A 9,626-nucleotide genomic window follows, 5' to 3' on the forward strand; every position below is an offset into this window, starting at 1 on the left:
GTGTCCGATATCTTTATTAAAAAACAAGAAAGATGATGGTTGCCGCAACATCATCGATTTGACTACTTTAAGTACCTTTCTACAATATATTCATTTCAAGATGGAAACCTTTGTTGCTGCTAAGCAATTGCTTTCCGAAGGCTACTACATGGCAAGCATCGATTTAAAAGATGCTTACTATACAGTACCCATAAGAGGTGACCACAGATGTTATTTAAAATTCAACTGGATGGGACAGCACTGGCAATACAGGGCACTACCTAATGGGCTAACATCAGCCCCCAGGTTATTCACAAAAATTTTGAAACCAGCCCTAGCGTTACTGCGAAAACAAAAACACATGATAATGGCATATCTAGATGACATACTTATTGTTGGCAAAACTTTGGAATTGGCTAAACAAGCAGTAACAGCCACAAAACAATTGTTTGAAGAACTGGGGTTTATCATCCATCCAGTTAAGTCTAAATTAATGCCTTCAACAAAAATGGATTATCTGGGGTTCACCATTAGCTCAGTTCTCATGTCAGTGACTTTGTCGAAAGAAAAGGTTGCAGCCTTAAAAGAGGCTTGCAGCAAAATCATTGACATCACCAAACCATCCATTAGACTGGTAGCTAGAATAATTGTGAAAATAGTGGCTGCATTTCCAGCCACACAATTCGGACCTTTACACTATCGAAATTTACAGAGAGCAAAAAGAAGAGCACTCAAAATTAATGGTGGCCATTTTGACAGACCAATGAAGCTACCAACAGAGGCCATAATGGAACTAAAATGGTGGGAACACAACATCAAGTATTGTTCCAATCCAATAATTATCAGCAACCCGTCTATGGTACTACAAACTGATGCCAGTGCACTTGGTTGGGGAGCCACCAATTCCATCTCCAGCTGTGGAGGGAGATGGAATGCACAGGAGGCATCATTATTACAAACACTGGGCATAAACTACCTGGAAATGTTAAGGGCATTCCATGGCCTTAAGTCATATTGTTCTGGGTTATATCACCAGCATGTTAGACTACAAATTGACAACACCACCGTGGTAGCATATATCAACCACATGGGTGGAAACAAATCGACATCATGTGACAATCTGGCCAACACAATTTGGCAATGGTGTATCCAGAGAAATATTTGGATATCAGCTACCTACTTACCAGGTAAACTAAATTTAGTGGCAGACACCAGGTCGCGCAAATTCAATGAAAACACTGAATGGATGTTGGATAAAAACGTATTTGCTGAAATTACAGCATGGTATGGAACACCAGCTATCGATCTTTTTGTATCCAGGCTCAATCACCAGTTATCAAATTATGTTTCATGGGAACCAGACCCTTAGGGCAGCAGTAACAGATGCATTTTCGCTGCATTGGGGGAAATTGTATATTTATGTATTCCCTCCTTTCTGCCTCATCAGTCGGGTATTAAGGAAAATACAACAAGACTCTGCGTCTGGTATTTTGATAGTACCCGATTGGCCTACTCAACCATGGTTCCCGGTGATACTAGACATGGTATTAGAACCATGCATCACCATCCATCATAGACCAAATTTACTGGTCCATCCAGTAACACAGGAAGTCACCCCTGTCATAATCATACAAACCTATTAATTTGAAATGAAAATGAAATGAAATGATTCAATTAATTGTCATTGTCAGTGTACAGTACAGAGACAACGAAATGCATTAATTTATAGAGTTTGAAAGCGCCCCTACAACACCTGGGACTGACAGACCGAACAATGGATATGATTGCATCGACCCACAGACAGTCCACCAAAAAAACAGTACTTGGTGTACATCAAGAAATGGGGGAAGTACTGTCACGACAATAACCTCAACCACAGATCAAACAACATTCCGTCCGTTCTGGAATTTCTGGCTAGCCTCCACTACGATGAGGGGCTCAGCTATACTGCCATCAACTGCGCAAGAAGTGCTCTGTCAAACTACCTGTGGCAAGGAACAGAGCGGCATTCTGTAGGGACACACCCCCTGGTAAACAAACTCATGAGGGGCATTTTCAATACTAATCCCCCAAGAACCAGGTACACCCAAATTTGGGATGTGAGCATTGTATTGACCATGTTGAGAAACTGGTCTCCACCTACAGCTCTGTCCCTACAGAAACTAACAATGAAAACAGTCATGCTGATGGCTTTGGTCACGGCACAAAGGGTCCAGTCGCTACAAAAACTAAGGCTGGACAACTTGACTATGTCATCTGGGAATTTGACTTTTCATATCCATGAATTAATTAAACAGAACAGACAGGGGTCAGCAAGGCAAAAAATAGAGTTCAGGGCCTACCCGACGGATGATCGTCTCTGTATAGTAACTCACTTACTATTATATATGGAACATACAAGAATCATCAGAGGCAAAGAAATGGCACTGTTAATCAGCCACAAACAGCCACACAAAAAAAGTGACAGTCCAGACCATCTCAAGATGGCTAAAACAGGTCCTAATAAAGGTGGGAGTAGATACTAACATTTTTAAATCTCACTCCACCAGGGCTGCAGCTACATCAGCAGCAATGCAGTTGGATGTTCCAATGGACCAAATCCTCAAGACTGCAGGATGGTCAACGGAGAGAACATTCCAACGATTTTATAATAAACCAGTCATTGAACCTGGAACATTTGCAGAAACACTTTTAAGTTCTGTAATATGATTTTACCCCATAAAGAGGGGCTATGATTTGGTGCTAATAAATTTTTTGTTGTTTCAATATCGTATTGATATCTAATGATGTTAACACTATTCTCCCCATAATCAAGGCAGATGTGATGCATGGACTCGTTTCCACGGCATGAAATCACAGAGCTTTAAAATTTACCAGTTTGAAGTTTGATCTTTATTTTATGAGGAGTAACGTTGAGGGAATACGTGCCCTCCATTCCCACCCTTGATCATATACTCAACTGGTATCTCTTCTCTAATCTTACTATGTTTATACATCTTACAATGTAATTATAGTTATCTGTGATTTCACACTGCTGCTTTGAAGAATGACACGCCTGCGTCCTGGCGGGGTTCTTCACGTAGTCCCTCAATGTTACTCCTTATAAAATAAAGATCAAACTTCAAACTGGTAAGTTCTCGTTTAATCTTACTATTATATTACTCTACATCCTTAACACAGAACTTGCCTCCAGCCATCAGCTTCTGCAGCAGGAACAATAAGAGTCTAGTCATCTTAAACCTGATATTAACTCATTCAATTTCAGTGCCTTCATTGTTCAAGTTGAAAGCCCTTCCTCGTGAAATCTGGTGGCATGAAATGTTTAACACACACTACAGTACTGTCAACTTTCAGCTTTAGAGTCACACCCAATTTCACATAACAATGGATATAAATGACAATTGGAATGTAAGAGGTAGATCAAATTTGCACTAATAAAGGCAGGACATCATACATCATATCTTTCAAGGAGAATATTGCTTGGCACAGGGGATTAAACATCCCATTACACTTCCACATACCAAGACACCTTCTTCTTGTGTCACAACCTTTTCTCATCAGGGACTTTGACTAATTTTCCCTCACCCCCACACACCCATACAAACATAGAAACATAGAAATTAGGTGCAGGAGTAGGCCATTCGGCCTTCGAGCCTGCACCGCCATTCAATATGATCATGGCTGATCATCCAACTCAGTATCCCGTACCTGCCTTCTCTCCATACCCTCTGATCCCCTTAGCCACATGGGCCACATCTAACTCCCTCTTAAATATAGCCAATGGACTGGCCTCGACTACCCTCTGTGGCAGAGAGTTCCAGAGATTCACCACTCTCTGTGTGAAAAAGGAAAAACATCGGGAGCAATCTTCCTGCATCTAGCCTGTCCAACCCCTTAAGAATTTTGTAAGTTTCTATAAGATCCCCTCTCAATCTCCTAAATTCTAGAGAGTATAAACCAAGTCTATCCAGTCTTTCTTCATAAGACAGTCCTGACATCCCAGGAATCAGTCTGGTGAACCTTCTCTGCACTCCCTCTATGGCAATAATGTCCTTCCTCAGATTTGGAGACCAAAACTGTACGCAATACTCCAGGTGTGGTCTCACCAAGACCCTGTACAACTGCAGTAGAACCTCCCTGCTCCTATACTCAAATCCTTTTGCTATGAAAGCTAACATACCATTCGCTTTCTTCACTGCCTGCTGCACCTGCATGCCTACTTTCAATGACTGGTGTACCATGACACCCAGGTCTCGCTGCATCTCCCCTTTTCCTAGTCAGCCACCATTTAGATAATAGTCTGCTTTCCTGTTTTTGCCACCAAAATGGATAACCTCACATTTATCCACATTATACTGCATCTGCCAAACATTTGCCCACTCACCCAGCCTATCCAAGTCACCTTGCAGTCTCCTAGCATCCTCCTCACAGCTAACACTGCCCCCCAGCTTAGTGTCATCTGCAAACTTGGAGATTGCCTTCAATTCCTTCAATTCCCTCATTCAGATCTCTCATTCCCGTTTGCCAGCCAGTTCTCTATCCACATCAATACTGAACCCCCAATGTCGTGTACTTTAAGTTTGTATACTAATCTCTTATGTGGGACCTTGTCGAAAGCCTTCTGGAAGTCCAGATACACCACATCCACTGGTTCTCCCCCTATCCACGCTACTAGTTACATCCTCAAAAATTCTATAAGATTCGTCAGACATAGAATAGAAACATAGAAATTAGGTGCAGGAGTAGGCCATTCGGCCCTTCGAGCCTGCACCGCCATTCAATATGATCATGGCTGATCATCCAACTCAACATCCCGTACCTGCCTTCTCTCCATACCCCCTGATCCCCTTAGCCACAAGGGCCACATCTAACTCCCTCTTAACATGATTTACCTTTCGTAAATCCATGCTGACTTTGTCCAATGATTTCACCACTTTCCAAATGTGCTGCTATCCCATCTTTAATAACTGACTCTAGCAGTTTCCCCACTACCGATGTTAGACTAACTGGTCTGTAATTCCCCATTTTCTCTCTCCCTCCCTTCTTAAAAAGTGGGGTTACGTTTGCTACCCACCAATCCTCAGGAACTACTCCAGAATCTAAAGAGTTTTGAAAGGTTATTACTAATGCATCCACTATTTCTGGAGCTACTTCCTTAAGTACTCTGGGATGCAGCCTATCTGGCCCTGGGGATTTATCGGCCTTTAATCCATTCAATTTACCCAACACCACTTCCTGGCTAACCTGGATTTCACTCAATTCCTCCAACTCCTTTGACCCGCGGTCCCCTGCTATTTCCGGCAAATTATTTATGTCTTCCTTAGTGAAGACGGAACCAAAGTAGTTATTCAATTGGTCCGCCATATCCTTCTTCCCCATGATCAACTCACCTGTTTCTGACTGCAAGGGACCTACATTTGTTTTAACTAATCTCTTTCTTTTCACATATCTATAAAAACTTTTGCAGTCAGTTTTTATGTTCCCTGGCAGTTTTCTTTCATAATCTATTTTTCCTTTCCTAATTAAGCCCTTTGTCCTCCTCTGCTGGTCTCTGAATTTCTCCCAGTCCTCCGCTATGCTGCTTTTTCTGGCTAATTTGTACGCATCATCCTTCGCTTTAATACTATCCCTGATTTCCCTTGTTATCCATGAATGTACTACCTTCCCTGATTTATTCTTTTGCCAAACTGGGATGAACAATTTTTGTAGTTCATCCATGCAGTCTTTAAATGTCTTCCATTGCATATCCACCGTCAACCCTGTTAGAATTAATTGCCAGTCAATCTTGGCCTTGGAAGCTCTTGGACAAATGAACTGACCAATTCCACAACAGTTACTTTTGAGCCAGCACATAAACACAAGACCGTTGTTCTTAGCAGGCAAATCATCTGTATAATAATTCTCTGCCTGCTACACAAGTGCATTATTTTCTGACTAGTTTAAAGGGGCTGTCCCACTTTGAAGACATAATTCACGACCTCTGCCGAGTTTGCCCTTTACTCATACTCGCAGCATGGTCATCACAAGGTCGTAGGAGGTCATAGGTAGATCGTAAGTAGGTCGTGATGGTTGTCGTAGGTACTCGTGGCATCAAGTGGGTCGCGGCATTTTTTCTAGCCTGATGAAAAATGTCCACGAGTAAAAAAGGTTGTGAATTAGGTCGTAAAAGTGGGACAGGCCCTTAAATGATTTGTTAAAGGTATTACTAAGTGAACATCATGAACATGTTTAGGAGTAGGTCATTTGGCACTGAAGTTTGTTCCACAACTTAATACTGTAGCTGATCTAATTGGAATCTGAGCTCCATCTTTGCTAACCTTTCAACCTCCCACTTATCAATAATCTATTCACCTCTGCCTTAAAAATATTAAAAGACTACTTCCAGTGCTCTTTGAGGTAGAATTCCAAAGATTTTTAATACTCTGACAAAAAAAAACATTGCCACATCTGTAACTCAAATGGGTGTCTCCCTTACTTTTAAACCGTGACTCTCTAGTTCCGGATCCTCCCACAAGAGGAAGCATCTTCCCCATATCCACCCTGTCAAGTCCCTTTTGTTGAAGCCAAAGTGTGAATCATCTTAAAATGACAACTTCAGACTGATTAGATTTAATCAGGTGAACATATTTCAGATCAAATCTATGTTTTCCAATGGCCTATTGCTTCCCAATTATGCCAAAGTGATATTTTTGCTTCCCAATTAAGCCAAAGCCTTTTTTCAAGCATGGATTTGTTTCATCATTAGTTTTGTGTTTTTTGCAACATCTAATTGCAGCAACAAGGGGTTCCTGATTGAACATAATGACTACAAGATATCAGTCAGATTTTGTGTTCCCAAAGGAGAGGAGTGGCATTGTTCCTTTGGAATCTATTCTGATGGGTAGGAAATTAATTGGCCTGTAGGTTTATTAAGTCATTGTTTTGACACATTTGTCTGAATAAGTGGGAAGAATATAGAATTTACAATGGTGTTACTCAAAAGCATGGAACAGTTTATCTGAAAAGAGGCCCCTCCGTATTCTCTAGTGTGCTTTTTCCATCGTGACGAGGAAAGGTTTTGCTTTGATTCCCTATCCACACTAAGTGCACAATAGCAAGGTTGGAAAATCAGTGGAAAACCACTTGGACAAAAATAAAGCAAAAAAAAACAGATCTTGATGGTGAAAGACGCTGAGAATTTATCTATTTATTCATATTTGTATCGTCAAAGACTCACTCCCTGATCACGCTATCATCTTGCTTGTACCATCGGGAAGAAGGTACAGGAACCTGAGAAACTTGAACCTCCAGGTTCATCCCATTACCATCAGTCTCTTAAACTAACCACACAACCCTAACCATATTCATATCTTCGCACTGAACCACTATGGACTTTGCACCAAGGTTGCATCGTCCTTTCACTGTTTGGATTACTTAGAATAATGGATAATGTATTGTACAGTATATTTATTTGTTGCTTTTTTTGTGTTTAATTTACTTGTAAAGATGCAGCAATGAAGAATTTCATTATTCTGGTCCCAGTTCATATGATAATTAAACACTTAACTCTTGTCTCTTGTGTCTGGATTGTTGACTACGAAATCCAGCATTTAGTAAGATTCTTTGTAACATATAAGCAACATAACTGTGGGTCTGCTAGTGCGATTATTAATTGGGGGATGATAGGCAGGATCTTCATCACCATTTCATTGTGATGGACAGAAAGGCTTTTTGGAATGAGTCAGAGGAGGAGAGGAATGGTTCCTGCTCATATAGACATACTGTAGCTCTGCTCAGATATTTCTATATAGTACCCCACAACCTGGACTTTCTCTTTGAAAGAATGGGCAACGTTTTATTTTCCAACTTGGATGGATATGATAACTCTCATAAGGGAATCAGAAATCTCAACCCACACTGATGATCAGTCAACAATTGATAGACACAAAACACTGGAGAAACTCAGCGAGTCAGGCAGCATCTCTGGAGAAAAGGATTAGGTGATGTTTCGGGTCGAGAACCTTCTTCAGACCCAGGAGTTTAGTCAACAACTAATTACTTGAATAAAACATAGTGCAAGTGTAACTCAATGGGTCAGGCAGCACCTCTGGAGGAAATGGACAGGTAACATTTGTGGTCGGGACCATTATTCAGACTGGAGAAGGGTTCCGACCCAAAATGTTCCATGTCCATTCCCTCCAGAGATGCTGCCTGAGCCATTGAGCTACTCCAGCACTTTGTATTTTATTCAAGGTTTACCATCTGCAGTTCCCGGTGTCTCCATTGACTATTAGGACTGACTATGCCAACCATCTACCATCTGAACACTTTGCCCATCAACACTGGCAATCCAGTGAAACCCCTACTTTCACATTAAGAAATCAAAATGTATTGAATAACCAAACATGGAGAAATATTATGATGAGATTATTTGAAGAACATTCCATTTGTGTAGTCATTTTAATACAAGCTGAACTGTAACATTTTGGAATGTGGATTCAGCTTTGAAAAGTTTGCATTTGGCTAGTTAATGTAATTATTCTTAAATATTTTTACAGTTCATCGAATGGGTGTGTGAATGGAAAGAGAGGGAGGCAGCGTTGTCAGATCGTTTTGATTGATGTGCCCATTGTGCTGCAAATTGCGCTTGTGACATTGGGTTATGAATGTTCCTTTTATGGTAGGCTGGTTTCAAGTCCCAGTATGCAATGCTCCAATTCACTGACTGTTATCTTTGATTTGAATTCTTAGAGATACACTTCATGTACAGGCAGGCAGGAGGGGAGCTGAGGTAAATATTTCCCCTGGCTGTGTCACACCGTCTCTCTGCTCTATCAAAATTCAAGTTTTCTCAACTTACTATACAGTTTATTTTGCAATAGAATCAATTCTACCATAATGAATAAGCAGTCGCTGAGGAAATATTGGTGGGACTTTAACTTCTGTAAGTTGGTTTTAAAGTAGTTCAGTGGGCTGGGGTTGGAGACAGAGGATGTAAAATCAGGACCAAATGCCAAACCACCATTGTCTGCTTTTCACACAAGTGCTTCAAGCTGTGTGTGACACTGGGAATTCAATATGGAAATGACTCGCAACTGCACGATCAAGAATTTGGAATGCAGGGTGCACATTCATTTCCCCAAATATGAGAGAGGGAGGGAGTAGGGATGGGAGTAGGGGGGGAGGAAGATAGATTGGCAGATGGGGATTGGAGAGGGGGATTAGGGAGAGGCAGAAGGTGAGGCAGAGGGAGAGAGAGAGAGAGAGGGAGTAGTAGTGAGAGGGAGATAGAGAAAGGATGAATGGCAGGGCAGGAAGATAGAGAGAGGGTGAAGGAGAGAAAGGGGGGGAAGAGAGAGAGAGAGAATGAGAAAGAAAATCTTTATATGCTTACCTGCTCTCACATCGGTAAAATGCATGTAGCATGTTTAACACTGACAATACAACAAACTCACATGGAGAGCAATAGGTGACATGGGTCAATTCTCAAGTAGTGCACACCCAATATAACTCAAAGATACACTATCCAGGTTTCTGGCAACACTTCATTGAAACCATGGGAAGCGTATAGCTCCACTGGATAGAGCCAGAAGTGTTGCAGGCAATCCTATTTATAAAAAGCTGCAGCCATGCACCTTTTCCACCATGATTTGGTCGATGGTTGAAAG

At 41.3% G+C, this 9,626-nt stretch overlaps 1 long non-coding RNA gene across 1 annotated transcript in view; it reads left to right on the forward strand.

Moving 5' to 3' along the window:
* LOC129698981 (uncharacterized) overlaps positions 1-2,903 on the forward strand; it is a 54,485-nt gene extending 51,582 nt beyond the window's left edge. The window contains exon 3 of the long non-coding RNA XR_008723757.1: positions 2,529-2,903. This is a non-coding gene — a long non-coding RNA (uncharacterized LOC129698981). The remainder of the gene's footprint in view (positions 1-2,528) is intronic.
* The last annotated feature ends 6,723 nt before the right edge of the window (positions 2,904-9,626 follow it).

Source organism: Leucoraja erinacea, chromosome 7 (genome assembly GCF_028641065.1).
Source record: "Leucoraja erinacea ecotype New England chromosome 7, Leri_hhj_1, whole genome shotgun sequence".
Taxonomy (NCBI): Eukaryota; Metazoa; Chordata; class Chondrichthyes; order Rajiformes; family Rajidae; genus Leucoraja; species Leucoraja erinaceus.